Below are 5,826 nucleotides of genomic sequence, written 5' to 3'. Positions count from 1 at the left end.
AGTATAGGTCTTCCCCGCCTCTACCGCTGGTGAGATCTCTGCTTGAACGTAATCATTCTTGTTTTGGATCGTTTTGAGGGCTGTTCTAGATGGATGCACCACAAGACCTCTCGCGGATGCTTAACTAAGCTACGAAACTCAATTGTTGGGCGCCTTAACTAAAGGAGCTAAACCGGAGGATCTCATTCCACCTTATCCTTCGCTGAATCTTTCCTTTGTCCTTCCCCTGAACTGGACACGGAACTTTCTTATTCAACTATGGGGGTTAGCGAAGGAAAGAAAGCTCAACACGTCTTCTTTAGAAGAATTTTCCTGCATCAGTATATCAGCTGATTATATATGAAGCTATGTAGCAAGATCCCCCATCGGGTTAAGAATCCGTCTTTTTTCTGCCACAATTGAGACTTGTAAGAGGCCAGGCTTAGCTCCTGAAGATAGTAGGATTAACTGGGCTTAGCTTTGATAAATGCTCTTTAAACTCATAAAGAAAGCTCATTAGGTCAAAACTAGGGGAGTGCTTGCTAATAGCGAAAGGTTAACATCTCTCCGCCCTTATTAGTAATAGCGAACATCAGGTAACTTCGTGCTGTAAAACGACAGATTGGTAATGAAAGGCAATGTACTAAGAAAGCGCAACTCTATTAGACCTTTATCTGGAAAAAGCTGGAAGAAAGGCGAGAAAAAAAGGTTGCCTACTACTAATAAGGGCGGGTAAGAAAGAGAGGTGAGGTGACTAGCTTAGTAACTTTATTCAATCTAAAAGGTTGGCTCAGTGGGTTGGTTTGGCCGCCTTTAAGTGAAGGGGCGCATCCACCGAAGATGGAAGCGGGAAAGACGGGAGCAGGAACGAGGTAGCTTATGTTTTTTTTCATCCTCACTACCTGGTTTATAGTAGAATCTGGAGAATATGAACTTCTCGCATTCTTTTTTTTGGTACGTTGTTATGAGCAGCTCTGGTGCTCGATCTTAGGTCTGAGGTATGGGTCAGGAAAGGAGCTCTAAGTTGGAATTCAATAGTGACAGAAATGGTCATCTGTGCTCCACAGCTACTTGTGTCATCACCTTGCAAAGAGGTGGAACCAACCAAGACTGAACACTAGCCCCATTTTGTAGACGGGTTGGGACCGGCCTTCTATCCCGGTGAACAATGTTCCACTGATTAGGCGGGGACAGGATTCGAACCTGCAATCTTCAGGTCATGAGCCTGATGAGTTGACCAATTCCTCTACCCCGCTTCTTCCCCTTCTCTTTCGAACTCCGAAAACCAAGGTTCGACTTGCATGTGTTAAGCATATAGTCTGAGTAGCATGATGTTCACTTCTTAGCGCTTAGGCCACTACCTAAAAGTAAGCTTTTCGCTCTTTTCCTCTTACATAACAACGATGGAGGAGATAGTAAGCACGAATATAGTAGACCGAATAACAAAATTGGCTCATTTTATTCCATTCAAAGTTTCTTATGTGATGGAAGATTATGCTAAGTTGTATTTGAGGGAAATGGTAAGGTTGCATGGAGTGCCCCTTTAACACCTTGTATTTCAGAATATAGAAAAATATTGTAGTTTTCAAGACTTGGTGAAAGAACCATAGAAACCATCGACATTTTGTGGTCTGTAACACGGTTCGTAAGTGTGATCTGTCTTTGAGCACCTAATATTTATGGTCTTTTACCACCCACAGTCGACCAGTACGGTCCATGATTGTACATATAGATCGTACGTCTGACCGTAGGTGAGGGTCAACAACCAGTTAGAGAGAAATTGTTGTTAGGTCAACTTCAAATGGTCATAACCCTTAGAAGAAAAGGAATTAGGTAGCACATGACCTAACAAATGATATATAATTGAATCATTTTTACAATTCAACTGTGTTTTCTAAAATCCCATCTTTGAGTAAAAAGTTATACCTGTTTAGTGAAGCTATGTCAGGTACACTAGACCGAAGACCCCTATCTACAGTTGGTAGGTCCTTCCGTGGGTGGCATTCGACATATTTTAAGTTAAGGTCATTTAGGTATTTTTCCTATACGTTGGCACTTAAACTTTGTTGTCTTATGCCTAAACTATGTCATTTTACTCCGTTTAAGACTAATAACTTTATTAGACAAACTCAACACCATGATTCTCTAAATATCATCAAAATTAGAAAAAAAAGAGGATAAAGAGGCACCATTTCTTTCAAGAACAAGCAACAGTGTTCTTCATGTTTCATCCTCAAAATCCAAAGGAATTCTCTGTGAATTTTGTTACCAGGGTTGTGGAATTTCACTAGTGGGTTCCTTTTATCCACTATGTCCATGAATTTAGTCATATTATTGATTCTCTATATCATGTTTAGACCTAGGGTTTCTCAAACCTTGGATAATTGTTGTGAAGTAGATGTTATAGTACTCCTAACCAGATTATCATATTTTAGTGACATCGTTGCTTAGTTCTTTGCATGAAACTTAGAACCTAGGTGTGTAGATTCTCTTAGTTGATGAATTACACTTGCTAGATCAATTTAATTAGATATACATGCTCCAATTTTGAATTTCACATTATCAGTTGATAAATGCTGCATTCTTCGATTTGCATGTCAGAACATTGAGATATCTATCAATTCAGTTATCTTGTTTATACATATTCTAGTTGGGAGTAGGCATACAAGCTAGTTGAACGAGGGTTAGAATACCATCATAGTCCCATAACTACGCGCCCCCGTAGGTTTATAAGTCTCCTCTGTTGGGCATCAAATTTAGAGATCACTCCAGTCATGCATTTATAAACTTCGCAAAGCATATTCGGTCCTCTCGATGGGAGTCCGTTTAGCTCACGTGATTTTATGTCAGTCATTATAGCTCCCACAACCAGACCTTAGTGCATTTGACCATCTTTTGAGTTATATTTCAAAATTCAGTCTTATTATGTTATGTTCAGAATTAGTACTTGGTTATTGCATTTAGTTCATCCTTCAGTATATTCTAGCAATTACATTACGTTCAGATTATGATATTGCTCAGTATGCTTTGTTCGGTTATATATTTTATTCAGCTATACTTTGTATCTTGCATGCTCAGTATATTCCAAGTACTAACGCACAGTCTTCTTACATCCATCATGATGTTGTTTCAGGTACTCAGCATCTAGATCACGCATAGATCGGTCTTCGATCTACATTTAATTAGCTTCAGTGGTGAGTCCTCATACTTCGAGGACAATAGACATGTATTACACTTTAGTCTTTTTATTTAGTTTTCAATTTTTCTAGAGTTAGTTGGGGCATGTCCCAACAACTTTAGTCATTTAGAGGTTTTTCAGACATAGTACTAGGTTCAACTTTAGTTTGAGTTTGATCTTCTTTTTGTTATTAAACTCATATTCTTTTATATATTCAGATTAGTATTGGGTATTCCCCACATTCAGTTAATCATGGTTTTAAGCTTCTAGATAGTATAATGTTTCAGTATTCTTATAGTATACTTCTGATATGTTAGCTTGGAGTCACTTATGATCCTAGGTCCCATATTTACGTCTAGGGAGAAACCTCGGGGTGTGATATCCCTTGTCCATTATCTTTAATCGAGTTATCTCAAATTACTTCTCAGTATTGGAAATCTTTCCAAAATGGTCTTGATACTCGTGTTAAGCTTTGCATGGTTTTTCATCCTCAAGCCGAAGGGCAAGTGGAGAGTATTATCCAAACTTTAAGAGATATGATGAGAGTATGTTTCATTGATTTTGAAGGTAATTGGGATGATGACCATTTGTCATCGATTGAGTTTGGTTACAAAAATAGTTGTCATTCAACTATTGGTATGGGTCTGTTTCAGGCTCTCTATGGTAGAAGGTGTAGATCTCTTATAATTTGGTTTGAGGTGGGTGAAGTTTCATCGATAGGACCCAAGTAAGTTCATGATGCTATATAGACAGTTCGACTTATTAGGAAAAGGTTAAGAACAACCCAAATTCGATAGAAATCCTACCTTGACGTTACAAGAAGAGATCTTGAGTTTGATATTCAGGAATGGGTTTACTTAAAACTCACTCATGAAGGGTGTAATGAGTTTTGGTAAGAAAGGAAAGCTTAGTCCATGTTATTTAGGCCCATATCAGATTTTGAGACATGTTGGTAAAGTTGCTTATGAGCTTGATTTGCCTAATAATTTAACATCGGTGCATCCAGTTTTCCATGTCTATATGTTGAAAAAGTGTGTTGGAGATCCGACATCTATAGTTCCCTTAGAAGGTTTGGGAGTTGAAGAAAATCTTTCTTATGAAATTCTGTTGAGATTTTAAATTGACAAGTTAAGAAGTTGAGAAATAAACTAGTTACTTCCGTGAAAGTGTTGTGGAGGAATCAATTAGTTGAGGGTGCTACTTGGGAGGTCGAGGCTGATATGATATTTCGATATCCTCATCTTTTTTCCTTCTACTCCTACCTAGCTTGAGGTAATGAGTTCCTCGTGGTCTACTCTTTATTTTGGTGTCATGTGTTTTAGATAATCCCATGATTTCCTTATCTTATGCATATTCATGAAAAACAGACATCTGAAAGAAAATGAGTTAAGATGATTGATTTTCTCATGTTGTTGTGCATTGGAGATGATAGTTCTTCCTCGGATATGAGTAATCTAGTAAGTGCATGCATGCATATTGGACTGTTAGATCTAGTTCCTATTTTCCTTATGATGCTTTGAATAGGTCTAGCTTGGAGTTGAAGTTCCTCAATTGTGTGCATCTATATAAAATTACATGCATGATGGGTTACTATTTAAGTCTGTATCATTTTGTGATATTTGAGAACAAATAATCTCAAGGGAGAGATAATGTAACACCTCAGATTTGAGAACCAACAACATAATAAGATTTCACAGTTTCCAAGTGCCATCGACAAAGGCCAACCACGGCCCGTAGATGGGACCACGGACCGAAGGTGTGATCCATGGATTGGGCACTCAGTATGTTCAGAAGACATGACACCACGGCCTAACCAACGGACCGTTAGTCAAACAATTATCCATGGTTGAGGGTCCATGACCCCAAAATAGGATTTTCTGACCACAAACGACTGACTATCGGTTGGATCACAGTCCCTCGGTAAAGGTCTATGGGTCAGCAGTCATTTTTAAGGGCAGTTGGATCTTTTCCTAATTATTTTATCCCTATACTACGTCATTTTTCCTATGTCTAAAAATCCTATATAAGTGGTTTTAACCCTCAAATTAGTTCATTCAAGTTATTCTCCTAAAATCGAAAAGAAGACGAAAGTTCTTCCTCTCCAAATATTTCTGTAGAAGTTTGAAGAAGAAGTCTCAAGTTAGGGTTGAAGGTCAAGTCTCCACTCTTCAAGTGTTTTTGGGCTTTGATAGCAAGGTTTGACAATTCAGTCTACTAGCTTGAAAACAAAATTGGATGATCATGAATAAGCTTATTGAGATAGTTCACCACCATGTAAAGTGGTGTTTTACCTAGTTATCACATCTTACTACTCGATCACAAATTGGAACAATATTTATCACTTGTTTCTTTAAGTTAACCACTTCAGTATCCTTTCAGTAACAAATTATATGTGAATATTTATGCAATATTTTCAAAATTTTAGGTATATAACTTCTGAAACAATCCGTTAATTATAACTTATTATGAAATATTTCATTTATGTCAAAAGTGTTTGTAACTTGTACTTCCACTCTAAAAAGAATTTGAGACAAAACTTCCATACAAAATCATAAAATCATTGACACAAATGATATATTGATAATATATGAAAATAAAATATAAACTTACTCCGGTCGTTTGGTATATATATATATATATATATATATATATATATATATATATATATA

General features: G+C 37.2%; 1 non-coding gene across 1 annotated transcript; it reads right to left on the bottom strand.

Annotated features, from left to right (window-relative positions):
• Positions 1–1,161: 1,161 nt before the first annotated feature.
• Positions 1,162–1,235, bottom strand: TRNAM-CAU. Its single transcript has one exon. It is a non-coding gene; the product is annotated as a tRNA-Met (tRNA).
• Between the last annotated feature and the right edge of the window lie 4,591 nt (positions 1,236–5,826).

This window comes from Solanum pennellii, chromosome 3, assembly GCF_001406875.1.
Source record: "Solanum pennellii chromosome 3, SPENNV200".
In the NCBI taxonomy this organism is placed as follows: domain Eukaryota; kingdom Viridiplantae; phylum Streptophyta; class Magnoliopsida; order Solanales; family Solanaceae; genus Solanum; species Solanum pennellii.
Note: the sequence above shows the minus strand (reverse complement) of the source record. Positions and strands in the feature narration are given on the sequence as shown.